At 40.6% G+C, this 22598-nt stretch overlaps 1 protein-coding gene and 2 long non-coding RNA genes across 3 annotated transcripts in view; 1 reads left to right on the top strand and 2 right to left on the bottom strand.

Annotated features, from left to right (window-relative positions):
• The window catches only part of alk (ALK receptor tyrosine kinase), a 290978-nt gene that overhangs the window by 191079 nt on the left and 77301 nt on the right, over positions 1 to 22598 (bottom strand). The gene's annotated exons all lie outside the window — the stretch shown is intronic.
• The window catches only part of LOC143480622 (uncharacterized), a 49836-nt gene that overhangs the window by 26966 nt on the left and 272 nt on the right, over positions 1 to 22598 (bottom strand). The window lies entirely within an intron of this gene.
• LOC143480623 (uncharacterized) lies at positions 3272 to 6009 on the top strand. The gene is made up of 3 exons (XR_013121859.1): positions 3272 to 3442; positions 5148 to 5351; positions 5871 to 6009. It is a non-coding gene; the product is annotated as an uncharacterized LOC143480623 (long non-coding RNA).

The following is a 22598-nucleotide window of genomic DNA, read 5'->3' as shown; positions in this document are numbered from 1 at the left end:
CAAACTAAGAATGACCAGGGAATGCACTTCGAGGAGAAACTAAAGATAAAACATACAACGGGCAAGGATACAAAACTAACCAATACGAATGCAAATACTTACAAGGCTTTTACACATGAAACTAAAGCCAACAATCAGAGTAACTAGAACCAAACCACCAGGTCGCAAACACACACACAATAACCCACGATGAGAACACAGAAAACCAGGAACTAAATACCAGACAATAATGAAACAAAAAACAAGAAACAGATGAGAAGGCAAATAAAGGCAGGATTATATAATATATATATATATATATATATATATATATATATATATATATATATATATATATATATATATATATATATATATATATATATATATATATATATTATGGTGCTATCCATCTTAGCATTCTTTGAGAACAGACAGCGCTAACATTTGAGAAGCCGCACTGCACCATTACTGAATGTTAAACCTCATCACGAAATCATAAGACCCACAGAGAATGCATTTGACTGGTATGCAAATTTTCTTTGTTGCCCATTAAAATGACCTGTAATAATATTGCTAATCATGCACACACACTGAATCTATAACAAGTTGTCCATTATAATCATTCAATCACTGAGTCTTGGGGGATTAGAATGAATTGGTCGACAGTCCCCCTAGAGTGGGCCCTCATGAGGGCAGTGTGAGCCTCACACTGACTTCCATCCAACTCTCCACTTCCCAACAGTCAAGGTGATGATGAAAGCGAAGTGGCCCCAGAAGCGGGCTGGCATGCCCATGACCCATCTGAAAGTGCTGCCCTTTGGGCACATGCCCCCCTGGCACATTACACATGCGGAGGTGTAGAGGATGAAAGAGAGGAGGAAGAGGAGGAGGTGGAGAGAACAGGGATGGTGAAGATAGAGCCACTAATAGAGACCCCCCCTCTCTCCCCAATGGGGATGGCATTTTCACTGAGCAATTTCACTAAAGATCACAGGCTACTAACACCTGGAGATATTAGCCTATTTTCCTCTCCAAACAGCGGATCTCCATCACTGATATAGCCATCTCAGGCTCTCAAACGCTCCCCATTACTGCAGAGCTGTGAATTTAATTACAAAAGCCATATCAGTGTAAAGAATCGCAGAGAAATTAACAATAAGCATTTAATTGCCTCATTTTGGGAGCAAAGTCATATCTTGATAAATCTCCTCCTCCGTCTGGCAAGCCTGGCCTCAGATCGCACCACCCCAGGCAACCTTTAATGCTATAATTAATATTTGAATCCTGGCACAATCAGAAAGTTTCAAGCAGACACCGTAATCTGCATTCCTATGCTGATGGCGAAACACCATCAAGATAGAAATGATAGCTTGCGCGCTAAACCAGAGCAACTCAGCCGATAAACGTGGCACCGCCGCTGCCAACATCTTTATGGATGGTGGGTGAGGGGACACAGGAGGGTGTCGGTCGGGTGCCGGGTGACCCGCTGCGGGTTCTCCCTGCCCCCTGCCCCCTATGCTCCATCTTGCCGATCACTTCCAGAGACCAGCTTGCACACATAAACCACTTACTAACCCCCCCCAAAAAAAAACACTCCATCTGTGCGGGCGAGGCAGCGGAGTGGGTCCCCGGCAGGAGGAGCGTGGCAGCCCATCACGGGACTCTCCCCCCAGGAGCACATAACACTCCGACTTGCCAACCCGGCCCAGACAGAAGGCAAACAGTGGAGGAGTCGGAGTCGTGGAGCGCTGCTATGGTGCTTGGCTCACACACTCGAAAAGTCTGTCATCCCGAGCAGAGCACCTCCACCTGACATGCATGACAGGCAAGGGAAAGGCTCTCGAACCTGTCACCAGTGCTTTTCATGTCATTACAGGACACAGGGAGGAAGTGATGACTTGATTCCAGCACCAAGAGGCAGACTACAAAGATGCATTACTAAGAAATTTAGCACACGCTAACGGTAGAGGTGTCAATTCCAGGTTCAGAAAGTAAAAGTCCTCACCAGGATTTTGCTCAAGGATGCTAGATTTTCTAATTAGCGCAATCCAGGTAAAATTCGTGGAATCAACACAATCCAGGAAGCCTGAGCAAAATCCTGGTGAGGACTTTTATTTTCTGAACCTGGAATTGACACCTCTGTCAAACGGTAAAGTACATCTAACACCAACCGTCAACTTGAAGAAAAAATGACTTATCTTGCTGTTTCTTACACGTTCTGGGCATGCCATGAGTATCTCTTTCTATGGCACATGATAACAGTTCATTAAACTGTGAACCTCATGTTTACACACACCATACAGTCAAAATCTAGATTGCAAGCAATCAGTTTCCTTACATGGCTGCAGGGAAATAATTTTAATCAGCTTGCAATATATTGCTGTGGCAGTTAAAACAGTTGTTCTTGAGTCTTTCTTAGGAGTTTCCAAGTATATAGAACAAAATTGAGCTCAAGAATGCTGAAGAAAAACAGCAGCTTTCATGAAGCTGTAGTTCTTTCTAGAACCTTCTCAACCACCAGGCCTAATTCCTTAAAGACAACATGTTCTCTGCAATATTCTACAGAATGTGGCATCCATGAATCAAACATGCTTTTGGCCACTGGATGTTTCTGGGTGCCCGGTCTCTCTTTGTTACACTGCAGCTTCTAATTACGTTGACATCACCGGATTGTTTCCGCCTGTCTGTCTCTCTGCGCGGTCGTCTGTTCTGCAGGTTGTGTGGGTGATGTATCCTCACTCCCTGCCTTCATGACAGCTTCATAATTAAGTCATCTGTGTGAAAGAGATGTCACTCAGATCCAGCCTCTAAAATCACTCGCTCTATAAATCATAAACGCATCTGGCAAATTGCTGTTTATTCCTGTATCCATGTCATTAAAGTATACAGTGCAGTGTTACTTAAGTTCGAACGCGTTGCAGAAATTTGTTTGATGTGCAGGTAAACACTAAAAAAAAATAATTTAATTAGATGTTTATGATGGCCACATGAAGGGAGGAGACCATAAATGTTATTGGAGAAGCTATGATGAGCTTGATGGCCTTGTACTACATCTACCGCTTGTCTTCTGTGTCTTCACCTGACCTTGTGTGGTGTGCAGCACACGCCACACTCAACATCACTCAGAGTCACTCGGCTGGCTTCACAAGTCAAAGATAATAGATCCCACATATTCAAACATTCATACCTAAATTAGATGGCTCGGTAAGGACTTCAACCCCCATAATGCCACACCCAAATGCTGTGCACCTGTGTGTGTGATTGTGTTTTCCCTCAACATGCCCTTGGGGGTAATGGGGTCCTGCAGGAGACCCTAGTGTGCTTTTCCCTTCTGCCTTTCAGTGGGGGAGATGTTTTTTGTCAAAATGCAACAGGCGTCTCTATGAAGCATTTGTTCTCCTGCCTGCTTTCTTGCTTTTCCAAGTTCGTGTTTCAAATCACTTGTCATCCCCAGCTGCAGGTAAGTGTTCACAGCTCAGATACTGCTGCAAGATGAATTACTTCTGCTCTTTTGAAACTCCTGGCAGACAGTTTTTAGTGCTGTCTTATAGCTAACAGCAGCAGGACAAAAATACACTAGATAAGACAACAAAACCACTCACGTTGTGGACACACTGGGAAAAAAAAAATCTTTACTCAATTGAATTGTGGGCATTGGCTCCACATAAACTGTTTGCTTTAATGGTGCCCTGCATGCCTTGTTTAAACAACTCTGAGTTCGCACATTAATAGATCAAACTGAACATGTAATCTGGTGTCGCACCTCATTAACACTCATCTCATCATTCACTAATTGATTCATCCAATTTTGTGGTTGTAATGCCCCGATAGTGAACCGATAAACACAAATTCATCCTGAAATAATGTCCACCACACAGCAAACAGTTTTCAAGACAACTATCCAATTAAAATGGATATTTATTTTATTTTAGTCTTCTGCTTACTTTTTTCTCCTTTTCTTTAAGTTCCACATTTAGTAGAATTTATTCTTCTGCCAGTTTAATCTCACAGGAATAGAACTGATGTGTGCTTCCTGTAATTCAGGATTCAATTTCAAATCAAATTCCAATTAAGAGTCAATGCACCTCTCATGGAGAAGTAACTGGTGTAGTTGTCTTACTACTTTTCTGTAGTAAGACAAAACAGTATCTTTAAGGGAATTAAAGTAACTACCTTGTGAAGAACAGTAATGTCTCCGAAACATTTCTTTTATTTATCAGACCATATCAGCTATGTACATATAAATTATGAGTGTGAGAATTCCAAAAAACATACACGTAAAATTTATGCAAATTACTTTGATTTAGAACAGTGTATACAAAAAGGGATTTGTAGCAATTAGTAGCATTTTGCTCCAGCCCCATTAAAAATTTTCTCATTGGAACAAAATTATGGCAACAAATCTTTAGTCTTCTAAAGATATGAGAAAAATGTTATATCATCAAAGACTTTTGTTTATAGTGAGAATCTGCCTTTTATATATAAAAAATTGAAATTATTTGAATACATCAAAGACACAGAAATGTTACCTAAGTTACTTTGCTTTAAATGGTTAAAGACTTTTGAAATGGAAACTCTCAAACCAGGGCAGAGGAGAAGGTGAAGAACACCTTGAGTTAAATCATTTCACTCTTCAGTTTCTCAACAGTTTTTCATCATTAAAATTACACTTCATATCAGTCATAGGATCACTGGATCATTGATGTCAGATTGGATTTATGATAGGGCATGTTACTAGCTAAGAGTTACTAGCAATTTTTTTAACTCTGTTAGATCAGTGAAAGGAAGAAAATATGCTATTTTGGTATGCTTGAATCAAGTAGAGAAGGTGCAATCATATGGTAAGAAGTGGTGAAGATAGGTTGTCTTCTCAGAGGTGGGTCTCGATCGCTACATCCCAACACTGATTAAAAAGAGACATCACAGCAGGAGCCCACAGAAAGAGTTAGATCAAAGAGTCTCAATGGCCAAAGAAAGGTTTTCACCAGTATCTCTCTCTCTCTCTCTCTCTCTCTCTCTCTCTCTCTCTCTCTCTCTCTCTCTCTCTCTCTCTCTCTCTCTGTGTGAGATGTAGACTTTGAGCCAGTCAAATCAATTCTAGCCTCATTCCTGGCTTAATGAGTTGAAAGGAATTGCTCTAAAAGTTCATCTCCTCTGTTATAAAGCACACGACTGGAGGGCAAGCAGCTTCCCTCCCCTGGATCTACATTAACTCGTCTCTCTATCAAAGTGAAGCAGTCAGACGAAGGACCCTGGATTAGAGGCAACAATGTTTGGCCAAGCTCAGAGCAGGGCCACCGGCCCAGCTGGGTCTGATACCCTGGCTGGACCCCCGTCTGGATGGCATCAAAGCTTTCAATCACCCAAATGTAGGTTTGTAAAGTCAGCTGATGAAACTGCAAGCTAGATTCCCCACTCCTTCTTGATTACATTTACGGATATGTCTGTAGTCAGCATTCACATTCACTATAACACTCTCCTCACATGGAGCGTTGCCCTAATGACCAGGGGTCACCGTGACTCCAACCTGTCAGTCACTTGAATGACTCATGTGGCCCACTGCATTACAACATGGATTTCTGACCCAGACAATACTTGGCTCATGACCAGGAACAGGGCGATTACATTAATGTGACGCAATGATCTGTAAAGTCTATAGTTCTCCATATATTCATAATATTTTGACTGACAGCTCTGTGCATAATGGCCAGAGTTGTACAAGCAGATGAAATCCACAAATCATATGTAACAGGGCAATGAGCCAGAAGGTTCTAGTAGGTGAGCCCAAGCTGTCAGTGAGATATTAAATGAAACTCTGAGTGCAGGAAGGTCAGTCTGGCTACTAAGTGTGATTCTCTATTGGGTTTTTTGTGGTCTAAATGCTGCAGATTGCATAACACATACAAGACTGAAGTGCGGTGTGTTGAAACCAGAAGGGTGGTAGACCTTTGATCTGTATAAAAGCCTGAACTTCTAAATGCACCACCTCCGTGCCCTACCAGCAGTCCCTTCACAACAAAGTGAAGATACTGGAGATGAAGACATTTTACATCCAGAATTTGAATCTGGTATAAATTATCTGTGGAAGGTATCACATAATTTTGTTTCTTATAGGTGGATATGCAAATAAAACTATTCTCAGGAATGAAAAATATGTTGGAAGGCTTTTCACCTGTCACACTGGTTGGTCAGATATAAATTAATGTTGTAGACATGTCGACAAATGTTAACAAAACAGACCTTTGTTAACGAAACAGTAAAAGTAAGTGTGGTGACTGCAGTATTCATCAATGAACCAAAACATTCAAACTCACAATGCAGGGCTTGGTCCTGCCAAGCACATACTTCTAAAATCTTTTCCTGGTGAATTTTTGTCCTTAACTGTGAAAAGACACCAAGCACCTGTCAGTGTAAATACAATTAGGTTTGGGTTCAAATGTATCAACACACTCATTCCAATCAAAACCGATGATAATCAAGAAGGATAAGAGGCGTGTACTCAGCTCTGCAATTAGACACACGTTGAGGTAACATCTTCCTCATTAAATGTTGTAGCTTAATGTCATGCAATTAGTCAACTCCTAAGCTATGTGTTAATTAATTTGGACAACTAAGGGTAATTAGAGCCTTGCTGTCCTTTTATCCAGGAATACTTAGCATCTTAACCCTCAGCCTTCTTCCGTGGTGCTAAATCCCTCCCTTGACTTGTTTACCAGTCGATATAATTCTCTCTACAGTCAATCAGAGCACTTAAGTATAGTAAACCTCTCCTCATGGAAGCTGTTGAAAACGATGGTTTGCTTCACTGTGATGAGTAGTTTCCACAGGGCATGGAAATCAAATGGATTTAAAAATTAGAGACGCATGGACAACTCCACTTCAAATCCGCTCAGAACTTGCCAAGCCTGTCATAAGTAACCTTGCCTTAGAGAGCATGAGAGAGAGAGAGACACAGAGAGAGAGAGAGGGGGAGAAGGGATCCACTAATCTCCATCAGCAGTGGACGACAATGAACCATCTTGGGTTGGTCTGCTGCTATCTAGGGAAATCATTTAGTCAGAAGGTTGAAGACCCAGGAGTCCCAGACGCAGCATCTGTGGCCTGTTGATAAAGGGTCAATTAGGGCTCAGCCTCCCATCCGCCACGACCCTCTGCTGCTCGGGAACACAGTACCTAACCATGTGATTAGCAACAGAAAAGACAGGAAAGGGGTTAAAGTGACTTCAGCTGGATCTATTTAAACATACACAAGCTGCTCCTGGTTCCTGGGGCATTTGGGCTAGAAATCAGGGGCTTTTTGTCATAGACATCTGAATAATCAATTCAGTCTTCAGTTTTAAAGCAGAGGAAAAGCTTTCAGAGTCCTAAGCCTGACTGCTTGTGTGTTTTACTTTGGGTTTTTTTTTCAATCTCAGTGGAAATGATGATTTTCTTTCTAGGATTTGCACAAACGTTTTATTCCCCATCAATGGTTATAAAGTAAAGAGGTACAGTTTTAAACTCTAACCACAGTGCACAACTGAACATCTACACACAGCTCCTCACACTTTAAAAATGTGATTCAGTTTTCTGATATTATAGGCCTATAAGAAGCAGCTCAATGTATAATATTGTAAAGTATGGTTTAATATGTCATCTTAACTATTCAATCAACTACATACAATGCTATTAAACAAGATGATAAACAACTTTATTTAGAACTGGTGTTGGTACAGTTTATCAGTTTTATTTTAAAAGCTACTTTCCTAAACATGCTAATTATAAATTGTTCTATATTAATAATAGCTCTTTTTTGCTATTTATGGATACATGAAAAGAAATGTAATAAAATGTGATGTATAATAGATGGTTTGGTTTTAACATAACAAATTAATGTTTTGTTCAATATAAAAAAATAAGGCTGGACAAACCTAGCAATGTATCCAAACACCAGAACAGTAAATTGAATGAAAAAGAAACCTTTAGCTTAGCCAGGAAAAGTGTGAAGTTGGGTTAGTCAAGTTCACAACATGACTAGATGTTCAAAAGCAAAAAGCACGCCTGTGCTGCTGAACTGGGTCGACCGTGATCCAGTGATGCTGAACTGGGTTGTGATCCAGTGACGCTGAACCCTTGGGACGGGGTCTGATCTCTTCAGGACAATGACGGAATGCGGTTCTTGATTTATGCGTGAAGCTTTAGAGACAGCTGAATGGAGGTGACAAGTCAAAGTCTCTCAGACGTGACTGCATGAAGCAGCAATTTGCTTCATGTGCTACAGAGATAAGAAAGGGCGAAATGATGGGGGTGGGGTGGGGGTGGAGGGGCAAAATTAACGTGGCCTCATGAGTATGTTTGTCTCCCGTGAACATGCGGTTGGTCCATCATGTGCTCTTCTGAGAACACCTCACAGCTCACAGCATGCTGGGACTCTTCTTTTACACTGCATGTTTTACTTCAAACATTATTCACGGGGCCTGTGTCTTTGAAATAAGACGTTGCTGTCCAGACCCTCTGTATGGTTTCGGGGAGGGAGACGCACACGAAGAACTAAATCACATCAAGATGGTGCTGCAGTACGACACTGCAAAGGCGCGAGAACGTGGGTACACCTCCATCACACGGACGGTTAACAAGGTTAGGCTGGAGCTAGACCAGACACACAATGTTCCTACAAGCCCCGTCAGCACACTATAAAGCAATATGCAATAACTCACATGAAGTCAGGATTGGGACAGATCCTGCATGCTAATCTCTCGGTTAAAAGGAGATTAGAAATTCTAAATGCTGATCACACAGTGTGCACGAAGAAGACCAACTGGTTTGATGGCAGCAAAATAAGCATTTTGATATGTTGCATCGCCTTGCCAGTGAGTGAAATACGATCCATTTATCACCAGTTGAAGCCAGCACTGAGAGAGCAACCTGGCACACTGCTGCACCATTCCGCCTTTTATATTTAACTTGTGAGCCACTATCAATGTGGGATTTGTATGTCACGCAACATGGTCTTGAAATCAGGAACAAACAAATAGAATAGCTAGATGTGAAATAAAAAAATAAATAAAGTCTGAAACTTACTCAAGTTCGATATCAGTTTTAAGCACCAAAAAATGTCTTTCACCAAGAATCCTGAATCAATCTCCAAATAAGTTATACTGAAAGCTAGCACTTATACATCTCCAGAGCTTTTCACAAGGGCCCTTGTAGGCTAATGCTGTCCGAAGACAAAGGGGTTTAAAAGTGACAGAATAAACCACATTAATGGCCAAAGATTATTTCCAGTAGAAAGGCAACTCCCCTGAAAGCAGAGGGAAAAGGTGTCTGGATGAATGCATATTTCAGGATATATTAGCAAACATTTAGCCATACTAACTTGACAGAGCTCACGACACACAACAGCCAGCCCACAATGTTCCGTTCTACCTGCATTTAGTAGATTTCAGAGACTTTCAAGCAGATGTACTGCATTTTTGGGTCAGTGTATTCAGAATTTTAGCATTGTCAATTATAGTTAGATTTCCATGTTTCTGTCACTTACTATGACAATAAATCCCATAAATGTTTTATTATAAAGGGCAATTATTTCTCTGCCTGAGCCACCTGTTCCTCAAACTGAATCCATAAAACTCTATGGCCAAGTTTAAATCTGTGTGGTAATGCTGCATATGAATATATTTGGAATATATCAAATATAATCCATTTTGGAGATGATTAAATCCTCTACATTACTTAAGCATAAATGTCAAATGAGAATGGTAGTTTTTTTATTTTTTTTTTTATTTAGTATTTTAGTTTTTAAAATATTTTTTACAATTACTTTTTCAATATGGCATACAGTATTTACCATTTTTGACATTCTTGAGTCATTTTCAGTTTCACAGACTTGCACTGCAGGATAATGAGATTGGATAATGCGATTTCAATAAACAGGAAATGCAGATATGTCCTTTACAACTCTGTTTACAAGAGGATCACCCATGTCTACACATCTGGCACAGTGCAGGCAGAAAACGTGCATCTCCCTTTCATTCATAAACAGAATGTGGTTCATAATATACAAAGGCAATGTAATGAATTGAATTACAGTCATTGGTGGATGTGCAGGTCTTATGATGCACAATGACTTCAAGAGACATTGTCAAGAATGAGTTCTTAGTCTCGATGTAAGCCAGTCACCTTTGGCACCCAGCAGGTCATACTACTGAGGACAGATTTTGGATTGCTGGTGTTCTTTTCATGCATCTGTATGTGGCAGAAATAGAATCTCAAATGCAGCTTTTCAGAGTGGGCCCAGATATCTGATCAAACTGGGTCTGCAGAACAAACACAATCTAAATGCAATACAGCCGAAAGACTGGAAAATTTGAAATGAAATTGAACATGCATGGCATAACACAGACGCTAGGATGTTTCAGCAATGGAAGCCAACATCAGATTGCATGATCTTTCCACAGGTTTCAGGTTACAACACAGCACCATGGGTTCATGCCTTCATCTGTCAGTGTGTCATATACCATTTCCCATTATCTACTCATTTAATTGTTTGTTTGATCATATATTAATATGATTTTTACAGTGTCAAATTGTTATTGATATTAAGCCTGTGTCAACGTTTCCTCTTCGGTCTCTTCGTCTTCTTTGTGCCCGTTATGACTCGGGACCTCTTGCATTTGTAAGGGCTTGGAAACTGGAAACATTTTTTTTTTCCATGTAATAAATGTACGTAATATGTAAAATAACCAACAGTTAAAAATATATGGTGCGACAGAGCAGAATACTGTAGCAAACCCTCTGGAATAAACCAGTGTTCAGCCCTGACAAGCTGCTGCCTTAGTCCTTCTAGAACCGTCAAAACAACATCACACACACACACACACACACACACACACACACACACACATATATATATATATATATATATATATATATATATATATATATATATATATATATATATATATATATATATATATGCAATACATATAATGCATAATGTGCATATACACTGTGAGGAGATTGTAAGGAGATTTGACATTTTGTAATACACAAAAACTTGCATAAATTAATATTAATGAAAAAAAAATCTACTTGGGCAAATCAAACAGCTGCAGTTATTCTGCAGCTGACATTTTTCCTGACATTTTAATGAGGCTATTTGCATAAATAAAGGCATACCTGTACAGAGATAGACAAAGTCCTTAGTGGCCAGCGAGTCATAAGACAGACCGGTGAGCAGGTTATTTATTGTGTGTGAGCTGAATAAGCAATGCTTTAATTGAAACTACTCAAACGACATGCAGCAAACATACATACAGTATTTATCAAGGTGACTTACGAGATCAATGTGGCTGGGTCACAAGAGGCATTACATCATATCCTAAATCCAGCCTAACTCACCCTGGACTCTACTGGATTAATGAGTCATCAATTAACAGGAGATTCGAGAAAGTAGTCCCTCGTGTCCAACCAGCAAACAACATTGGTGAGGATTACTTCTCATGATAATAAAGTGTGATTGATAGCTTTTCTTAATCCAGGGATACCAACACATCTCCACCAAAGCCTTGCTCCCATCTGATGACATTCTAATTAAATGCCAAGCAGGAAAAGGTGACAACAAGAGATAATCAAGATGAAACCAATTTGTTACCATCAATGGCAGTTAGGTGTTTGGGGGTAATAAAAGAAACGACTCTGTGAGAGTTTGCAAGACTCACAAGCCAGAGAGTAAAATCCCCCTTTGTAATTTCTGGGCACTTTCAGTCATCAATTAGAGGAGCTAAGCATCATACAATTACCAAGCCATCACTCGCACCCACAGAGAAATCATAATGGTTGAGGCCACCAAAGTGAGTTAGAGAATGTTCTGATTGGCTGGCCTCTTCCTGGGTCCTAAATCACAGGATAAGCTGGCAAGCTGATATGAGTGAAAGAGAGGTGGAGGGCATATACAGAGACTTTGGCACAGTTCAGGGGATGAGAGCCCATCAACTGTGCCTCCCAGATTCACTGTGAATGGGATTTTCTATATCTGCCTCCATGTGGTAGGTGCATCTCTGCTGTTTGGCGGCGCTCACGCTCTCTGGCGGCCGTGGCCGGGGTTGATGGGAACTTTAGCACACAGCCATGAGCAGCGGAGCGAGGAGTGGCTGACCCTACTAATGTGAAGCCATGTGGTCACATGGCCACAGCGATGGATGCCACAACTGTGCCTGTGCTCATAGGGCGGGTACGACAAGAATAGCTTTCAATATCGGAGTGAACATGTAAATATGAAACAGCTCCCTGCAATTACACGCCAAACTACTGCAGCCAATTTTTGGAGTGTAGCTCATTGTATGAGCACGTCTCTAGAGGTGGTTTTATGTGGATTTGTCAGGAGTCAGTGGACATTTTTGTTGAGATTTCTAACAAATTGTCTCCAACAATGACCTTTTGAGTACTCATCACATTCCCTAAAAAAGTTCCTGTTTTCTGCCTTTACTACATGTTGAGTGAAAAATTGAGCTTCCATTCACCGCCCAAACGGTCACATACAGTTACAACACCATCCTAAAGTCCTCCGTATCATGCTTGAGTCGTAGCCTTGCAATTCCAGATGGACACCGAGACAGGTCAAAAGAGAAGATGAATCTGAGATATGTGATGCGGTGGTAGGGGAAGGTATCAGGGGTTTGACCGGGCCAAGCTCCAGTAATCCCTAATGGTCAGGAATCTCTCCAATTCAACTTCTCAGCCCAAATGAGATCTCCAGGGATCAGGAGAGCTCGGATCAGAAAAGCCCCTCGGATCCCTAAGGAACTCGTTTCCTCCATCACTTGTCTCTTCCTGTAGAACCTTCTGGAAAGTGTGTGTGTGTGCTCCACTCTTCTAGGGTAGAAGGCACCCGAGAGAGTGAAGGGAGTCAGTGAGTAGCTAAGAAACACAAGTGGAAAACATAAAATAAAGCAAGTGATCCATCTTTCATTTGCCAAGGTAAAGATGGCAGTTAGATGATTGCATGGCAGAGTAAGTAAGAAGGAAGGCGAACTAATCTGGCACAATCTATTAAATGTGACGCGTCTCTTAACAAGAGTTGACAAGCTTGAGGAGGAGAAAGATAACCTTGCCCCCACCACTGAAGGATAAAATGGTGGGAAATACACTGCTGGCTCTCCTCTGTATGGACTCCAGTAGCACAAGAAAGCAAGAGGTTTGTGTAAGAGAGTCTGCATGCTGCGTGAATATGTCTACTTCGCTTGTCTCGCTGACGGTCAGAGTGGCAAATGCGGAGCCAAATGAGACAGCTAATACAGTAAGAGTGAGCATTTACCACTGAATCCTTAACCGTGATACTCCCTCATCAAACTCCCATTCCAGGCTCAGTAAAACGTAACTGTCTCCCCAGCAGTCCTGCTGATCCCATGCCGTAAAGACCTGTGTCCTTCACCTGTTTCACTCAGGAGCTGGCCGGCATGCTTAACAGTAGATACGCCTGGAATAGTCGCTTTAGCTCAGGTTGGTAAAATCTGTTTTCGATTCAGAACGGGAGCTGCCCCTTTACAGAGGCACAGACCACACAGTTTAATCAGTAGACAGTGGACGTTGGCCAGAAAGCAAATAATGTATTGACCAAGGTGAAGGGAACAGAAAGCTGAAGGACCACAAACTCACAAAACTGTGGTGTTTTCTCTATGGAATCTGATTAGTTTCTGAGTATTTCATTGTCACCAGCCTGAGACCTAGACATCAGAAAGGTACAGCTTATTGATTTAGACAGGTATGTAGAACCACAAACTTGTTCTTTTCCTAGAAGGCTTGTAAGCCCTGACAGTTTCACAGCAGTGTTCTCGGTCTTCTCTCAGTGCCTTGGCAAGCAATGACTGTCATGACTAGCACTCCTTATACTTGCATTACTGTAAATCTGATTCTATCATTGTTTAAATTAAGATCCAAGCCAATGGAGTGTTGCTGGTGCAGATGGTTGTCCTGTGCATGCTTTCGAAACCTCTGCGGTGGTATAGCTCCACTTGTTACCACTCAATCTGCAGCACCTTAGACTTTTACGGTTTTGTAACCAGTTTATGTTTTCATGCTAGTATGAGCATGTTGGTATGGGATTGTGCATTTTACATGGTGATCTAGGTCTGGGTTTGATTCTCGGTCCAGGCCGTTCTGTGTGGCGTTTGCATGTTCTACCTGTGCTTGCGTGAGTTTTCTCCAGGTACTCCTGTTTCCTCCAAAGACATGCTTAGGAAAGTTGATCGGTTGCTCTAAATTGTGAGTGCGTGCATGTCTGTTGGTCATGTGAGGGACTGGCAATCTGTCCTTGGCACACCCTGCATTTGACCAATGATGCTGGGATTGGCTCCAGTGACCCTGACTAACATTGGTGGACATTACAGGTTCAGAAAGTAAAAGTCCTCACCAAGACTTTGCTTAGGCTTCTTGGATTGTGTTGATTCCACTAAATTTACCATTAATCCAGCAAGTTTAAGTAAAATACTGGGAAAGAGTTTTACTTTCTGAACCTGGAATGTCCACCTCTGCTGACTAGTGGGATAAAGAGCTTCTAGATAATGGATAGATGGATAGTCAGCTCTGTGTTCCCTTGAAGAAAATATTTTAATCATGTACTTTTTTGCAACCTTGCCTTTGACTTTTTGCATAACATCCACTATGTAATACAAAAAAAATTGAAAATCCTTGAATATCCATGAGTAACCATATAGAATTGAAGAAATCACCTGCTTAAGCTGGACTTGCTTGGTGCTAATAACACTAAGGTCAGAGGACAGCGTCCCAGTGACCACACACACTGACAATACGTATGTTGCCCTGGAAGAGTGTATCTGCAAATGCTGTAGAATCATGCGAATTTGAGGTTGGTTGCCAATGATGAAAAGTGCAGCTGTAGCTCCTTTAAGCTGTAGAGTTTGATATGTTTCTCTCGGAAGTTTCTCTGGCAGCTCAACATAATGAATGTATAGAACTGAATCTTACCATTCAATTTTTAGTAGGCCCAGGAGCGAGAGGGCAGTGTCCATTTCCACAGACAAGGTTCCTGAGCAGTCCAGAGCAGTGCTGGGTAATTGCGAATAACTCCATGGCACTTACGGCTGAATGAGCATCAGCAGGGCAGTTTAACGTGTTCTCTCTCTCTCTCTCTCTCTCTCTCTCTCTCTCTCTCTCTCTCTCTCCCATTGGCCAGGACTTGGTATCAGGTTGAAATGTGATTCTCTCTACCGTACAGCATGACTGAGGGTTTTCTTTGGGAAACGGAGCTGGAATGACGACACAGAAGCATGGCGTACGGATTGATGTTGGCTGACTGTGCGGCCTTAACTCCCCCCACTTCTGGCCATTTGGTAACATCTCTCTGGTTAGCAATCCCCCCCTCCCTCCCCCTGCAATTCAACTCCACATGCGAATCCCAATCCCACAACGACATGAAGCATTACCTCCTGCCCTGAGTGAAGTTAAATCAACAGAAAATACACTGACGTGTCACTATTGCTCTTTGGGGTGGAACAAAAGGAGCAGAAAGCAACGGGAAAAGGTGAAAACGTGTAACAAAACGAAGGAGGTGAAAAGCCCAGCTGCCCGACTCCCTGATCATTAAAGCACAAAGTGTCTGCAGCTTCTCATTATGCAAAGCTCAGAACAACGGCAATGAAGGCGCCAGAGAAGGAACAGCAGAGAAGAAGAGACAGAGTCCAGAAAGCAGAGTGATAGTGCTGGTGGTGCTGCAACTGCTAGGGAGGGGGAGGCTTTGATTTTAATTGGCTTTTTGTTTTCCATCAGTCCCAGCTGAGCTTTTATTTATGAGTTTGATCTTTTGCAGTTGCTGAAAACTAACAAGGCCGCATGGCGAAAATCTGGGCTATAATGAACTCCCCTATACGTCTAAAACTCCAGTTCACTTCGGGATAGACACATAAGATGTTTTGGCCACTAGGGCTACTGACCTGACCTTGAGTTTAGATTTCATCTGTCTTTTTGTTTCTATTCTTCTAATTAGAAGAAATGCTATTTGAACCTTTGCATCAGCTTTCACAACTTAGCTTGACATCATTCTGACACAACACTTCAAGAGTGATTATGAGATGATCACATTAGTGGCGGTACGATGTTGTTGGAAGCTCTGCTGAGGCACCCTTGACATGTGAAGGTTGTTGTAATATGTAATATGCAATATTCAAATATCATTTTGAACTGAGAGAAAAAAAGAGTCCTGGGAGAATACTGGGGCAGTCTGTATTTGAGATTACCATACACCTGAAAATGGCTAGACAGCCAGACTACCAGTCTGAATGCACTGCCATTTTCCATTATACACAAATGTGCCTAACCCTGACCTTCATGTGGGCTGGTTTTTGGGGATGAAATAATAATAACAATAACAATAACAAGACGATTCAAGTAGATTCATGAAGGCAACAATGCAATCAGCCACTTGGTAATCACCCTGTTATGGCTCAGTGTGTTGGTGAAGATTGACATTTCAAAGGATGGAACAGTGGTCTGAAATTACAACTATTTCTGGTGCTTTGAGGATTAACCCTCGTGAAATAACAAGGTGAAAAATATCGTCGTGTGTGAGTGTGATCCTGTGTATGACTCAAGGAATTCAATAGCATGACAATATACCTAATAATATCAGTTAACATCATCATCAAGAAACCCTCCAGTGTGTCTAGGTAAGCAATAGACCAGACTGATCACTCCTGATACATTATGAGCTATTCAGTTGTGGAAAATAGACCGAGTATATTTCTTATGGAACTGAGGCAATATATACATGCTCTGCCACAAAGCTTTCTTATCCACTGCAGAAAAAAAACAGAGAGAAAGATTTTATTAAGCACAAGAACCCCATTACTGATAAGCCATGTTTCTATCCGCAAAAGAAAATCAAGCTCAGATGTTCAATTAGCTGGCCAGTTAAAAGGAATTTATTGATTTATTTATTGATCAATGACCAGAAATTTATTACAGCACACTACAGAATATGGTTATTATATAGTTTTCACCAACAATACATTACTTTGCAATTAAATTATGCTTATTGGAGCCATTTCCACTTTCTTAAAGCCATGCACTAGCTGTTTGCCTGGATCATTCTGTTCTGGAATAAAGTGAATAAAATTCTGGACTAAAATTCTGGAATAAAGTGAATAAAATTTTGAATATTTTGACTGGAATAAAGTGTCATAATGTCCCATGCTTTAAAATGTGATAGATAGCAGAAGTCGGGCTGTGGGGGCTCAGGAGAGGCGAAGCAGTGGGTCTTAAGCTGCACTGCATACAGAGCCAGAATCCCGTCCATTTCCCAGAATATCAACGATGTTTCCCAGGTCTCTCCATGCCCATGATTACTGAATATCTAGCTGTGGGGTCAAGGGAGTTGATGCCAGGGCTGCACTAGCTACACTACTGCTGCCAGGCAGGGTTATGCAGCAGGGCTGCAAACCGCTCTGTCTGTACGTGAGAGAGACAGAGTCACTGTGCTTGGAGCGATGAAGCTATAAAACACGACCCTCGGGCGAAACGGGGGGATGCACACAGCACCACGCTCTCAATTCAAAGCTCTAGAGGTTGCTGCTGAATGGTGGGAATGCTGGTGGGTACTGCTCAACTCCATCATTACATATATATTACCTAAGGACGGCGAGAAAGGCGCAGCTCGTGGTTTTGACCTGTTTCTGCTGCTTCGTCTTCCCGAGCATCCTAGCCAACTGCGTTCCCGTGTGGTCAGGCAGCTGCGAAGTGACCAACCGGACGGCCCTGGGACAGGTGCTGAAGTTTGCCCAGTGAGATGTTAGCACACAGCTTCCTTCCAACCCGCCACCTCAGCATGGGGGGATTCTGAGCTCAATTCTGAGGAGGGCATGCAACATAACATTTAATTATATCATTCCATATTGTTGTTTTTGTTATGAGTAAGTGGGGCAATTCAGATTGCTGGAAGACTACTTAGAACATCAGATAGACAAGCACTCATGACCCCTTTAATAGGAGCTCTCTGCTGGCTTCCTGTTGTGTGTAGGATCCAGTTGAAAATTCTTCCTCTTACTTACAGAGCAATGCATGGTCGTGGCCCTACGTACCTGACGGATCTACTCCATTATCATATATCAGCTGTCACTCTTACGACTTTTATGTTGTGAAGTCTTGTAAAGCAATTTATCACTTTTGTCTGAGATAAGTGCTATAGAATTACGTTTTATTTACTTATGTACTTCAGCAAAAACATTTGCTGTCCCTTCAAATCCTTCATTTCTTCTCTATTCATCCGTCTACAAGTATCTCACTGACCCGTAAATATAATTTTAAATCGATTTTATTCATTCTAACATTCCTGTGCTCGACCGTTGATTGGTTGAACTTGAACTTTGCTATTTAGTAATTCATGTAGTGATCCTGTCATGTAATTCAACTCAATTGGCGTAAGGGACATCTGCGCTGGGAGTCAGTTTTGTGTATATGCGTCCTGATTTAAACCAGTTCACATAGCTGGTAGTTACTGAATCAGGTTATGCAACTTTCCACTTGTTAACTTGTAAAACCGTGCGTAAATGTTAAACTGAACCTTAATCTCTCATGTCTCTAATGCCCTGTTCTCAGATCAAACCATTACTTCTCACATTTGATCCTAAGTGGTTGCCTCTCCATTTTGTTCAGAAAGATGTCCTCATTCTGGTAAAACACAGCCCAAGGTCTTGCCACATGCAGTGTTATAGCAAGTGGTCTTGTAAATATTTAATGTCACAGCCACACTATCCATGCAAAATTAAAAAGTATCACTTGTTTGTAGATGAGCTGGTTTATCACAACTTTACTTCATTTCTGAACTATGCTTCACTATGCTTCGAGGCAAAACTTCTCTTTGTTTAACATGCATCAAAGTATAGGGTAAGATGAAAAGCACTGAGCCTTTGATCTGTGTAGCTGTCAGAGCAAAGCTGTGAAATGACCTTGAAAAGTGTATGACCATGTCTTGTATCTCAGTCTCCCTCCAGTCCTGACTTGTTTTACAAACAAGCAGTTACACTGGAGAGGGAATAATGCATGTCCACGTGGGTGGTGCCTAAGTGGTCAAGCTCCGTCCACTTCCGTAACAGTACGGCAGCTTCAGGTCTGTGTGTTAGATTGCTCATATAGTAGAAGCAGTTCTTCCAAGAAAATTCTTACCAGATAACAATAAATATAAATGGAAGAAAATCAACAACCATGAAAATGACTTTATTAATAGCATAATGTGGATTCTGGTCAGAATTTAAAATATCAAGTTAATTATTCCACGATTAGATTGTATTCTGCACATGTTTGATATTTCTTAATGTTTTGTGATATGCAAAATTATTTGTTATTGGTTTGTGTTATCAGTTGTTAAGTTTTTCTTTGTTTTGACAATCCAATGTGAATTAATTTTCAGATGCATGCAAAACAGCCAATCAGAAGAGTCATCATATTTCTGTAATTTCTATCCCTTTTAGATAAGTGGCACTGATACACTAGCTCACATAAGTAAGAGTCAAAAGCTAAATTATCATCAAAACCTTCTGCCTTTAGTGTACTTTTGACTTTTCCTTTGAATATAAGGAGCCTTTCCAGTAAATATGATACATTCATTCATTCCCTGTCTTCTCTTAAACACAGATTTTCTGTTGTTCCTTGATCAGAAACATGGCTTACTCAGGATCTTAAAGATAGTTTTAAACTTCCTAGCTATAATTATCTTCATTATATAAGAGACAATAGGTCTGGAGGCAGAGTGTCTCTGTTTATTCATGAAAATTATGAATTTAAAATTAGGGATAATTTTACTTTAAAGTCAGATGAGACAGAGACAGAATCTGTATTTTTGGAACTTTCTGGTGCCTTTAATGGGAAAAAGGTCATTATTGGTGTTCTATATAGACCACTTTGATACAGCTATCAAAGATTTTAATGATTAAGGTCACTTGACCTGATAAATGTAGAGAGTAAAATGCATTATATATTAGATTTTAATATAAATCTTTAAAAAAATAAATGACTTTATCATCAGCCCTCAGTATGTCACTATACTTCATGACCTATTTGCAGCTTTATCCTTATCGTCTGTTGCTTGTACTTTTTTTGTTTCATCTGTTTGTTCTATTATTCTGAAATTTAAGCATCTTTGGGTTCTTGAAAAACTTGAAAAGCTATATAAAAATGAATAATAATAACAACAATAATTATTAGATACTCAAGTAGAGGATTTTCTTATTTTTCTATTGAAGTTATTATATTCATCTTATTTATAAATATATATGAGTTAAAGAAAATTCAGAAATTTTGATACTATAACAAATTCTCTTAATGATGGAATGAAATCTGGGATTTTGTTTTCGGATCTATCAGATCATTTTCCGATATTTCAGTATTCTTTAATTAATTCTAATGAAGTTAAAGATACTAAGAAAATGAATGACCTATTCACAAGATACTAAAACTACATGGAAAATGATAAATCAGTTGTTACTAAAGGAAAAAGCTGCTGTAGAGGTACTATCAGTCATGTCAGATGGTGAAAATATTTTCAACAATCCATTTGATATTGCTAATAAATATTGGTTGTAAATTAGTTAACAATATTCTCTATTGTCATGGTAACCCACTGGACTTTATTACCAGAACATTTCCTATTATATCTTCATTTAAATCTGTTGCTATTCAAGAAATAAGTGATATGACTGATGATTTAAGCATATCTTCAGCTTGTCATGACAATATTTCTGCATTAGTGAAGCAACCGCTTGCTTATATTTTTTCATTATCTTTGAAAACTGGTATTGTACCAGAACATTTAAGTTGCCACTGTTATTCTCATGTTTAAAGCAGATGATCCATGTTGTTTTAATAATTATAGACCCATATCAATTCTACTCATATGGCTCTGCTTGATCTGATTGACAAAATTACCTCTGCACTTGAAAGAAATGAATTAGCTTGTAGTATTTTTATAGACCTTTCAAATGCATTTGATACAGTTAACCATCATATATTATTGGAAAAGTTACATAAATATGGTTTTCTGGAAACTACATATAAGTTATTAAAAAGATAGCAGTTTGTTTGTGTTAATGTTTTCTATTCTAGTAAAATCAAATTGCTTTGTGGTGTCCCACAGGGTTCTGTTCTGGGACCATTATTACTTCTTATTTATATTAACCCCTTTGCCAGTCCATAGCATCAATGCCTTCATCATGCAGGAACTGCTGACACACCTCAGCCACATGAGGCCTAGCATTGTCATGCATCAGAAGGAACCCAGGGCACACTGCACCAGTATATGGTCTCACAATGGGTCAGAGGATCTCATCCTGGTACCTAATAGCAGTCAGCGTACCTCTGGCTAGCACATGGAGGTCTATGCAGCCCTCCAAAGAAATGCCTCCTCACACCATTACTGACCCACTGCCAAATTGGTCATGCTGGAGAATGTTGCAGGCAGCAGAACATTCTTCACGGCGTCTCCAGACTCTGTCACTACTCCAGATTCTGTCATGTGCTCAGTGTGAACCTGCTCTCATCCGTGAAGAGGACAGGGCACCAATGGCAAATCTGCCAATCTTGGTGTTCTCTGGCAAATGCCAATCGCCCTGCAAAGTGTTGGGCTGTAAGCACAAGCCCCACTTGTGGATGCCGGGCCCTCATACCACCCTCATACCTGACAGTTTCAGCAGAAACATGGATATTAGTGGCCTGCTGGAGGTCATTTTGCAGGGCTCTTGCACTGCTCCTCCTGTTCCAGCTTGCACAAAGGAGTTAGTGACACTGCTGACAGACACAGCAAACCTTCTTGCCACAGCTGGCATTGATGTAGCATCCTGGATGAGCTGCACTACCTGAGCAACTTCTGTGGGTTGTAGACACCGCACCATGCTACCTCTATGGTGAGAGAACTGACAAAATGACCAAAACATCATCCAGAATGGATGAGAACAGAAAAAAGGTCTGTAGTCACGACCTGCAGAACCACTCCTTTATAGGGGTGTCTTGCTAATTGCCTCTCATTTCTACCTGTTGTCTGTTCCATTTGCACAACAGCACGTGAAATGTTGCTTCCTAACTGAACAGGGGTGCGTTTCCCAAAACTTTTGTAACTCTAAGTTTGTAACTTTGTAACCTCGTACTTATGAATATTCTTAAATTTACGAGTGTTTCCCGAAACTCTTCGTAACTTATGTCGTACTTATAGTTGTTCATAACTTAAGAATATCCGGACCCATTCGTAACTCATAAGTACTTCTTAACTCAAAGATCACGTGCAGTTCTACCTCAAAAACAATAGAGGCCGCTAATATCACTCACGGTGGTTTTATAAGCACAGCATTACCGTTGCATATACCACATTAAGTGTCAACAAAAATCAAATGTACTACTTTGAATTATTTAGCATTAGATGATATGTTCACAATATTTTATTTAATCTCTCTGTTCTTCATCATAGAAGACATAATTTAAGAAGAGGACGTAATCCACGATTAGAGGTGTCTTCAACTAAGGATTTTCATAGTTGAATCTGATTCGTCAGATTTTCCCTTTAGTCGACTAATAGACGAATCTGGGATTTTTTTTATCTAGATGTAACATGTGACCCCTCCCCCCACGTCAATCACAGA

This window comes from Brachyhypopomus gauderio, chromosome 17 (genome assembly GCF_052324685.1).
Source record: "Brachyhypopomus gauderio isolate BG-103 chromosome 17, BGAUD_0.2, whole genome shotgun sequence".
NCBI lineage: Eukaryota > Metazoa > Chordata > Actinopteri > Gymnotiformes > Hypopomidae > Brachyhypopomus > Brachyhypopomus gauderio.
Note: the sequence above shows the minus strand (reverse complement) of the source record. Positions and strands in the feature narration are given on the sequence as shown.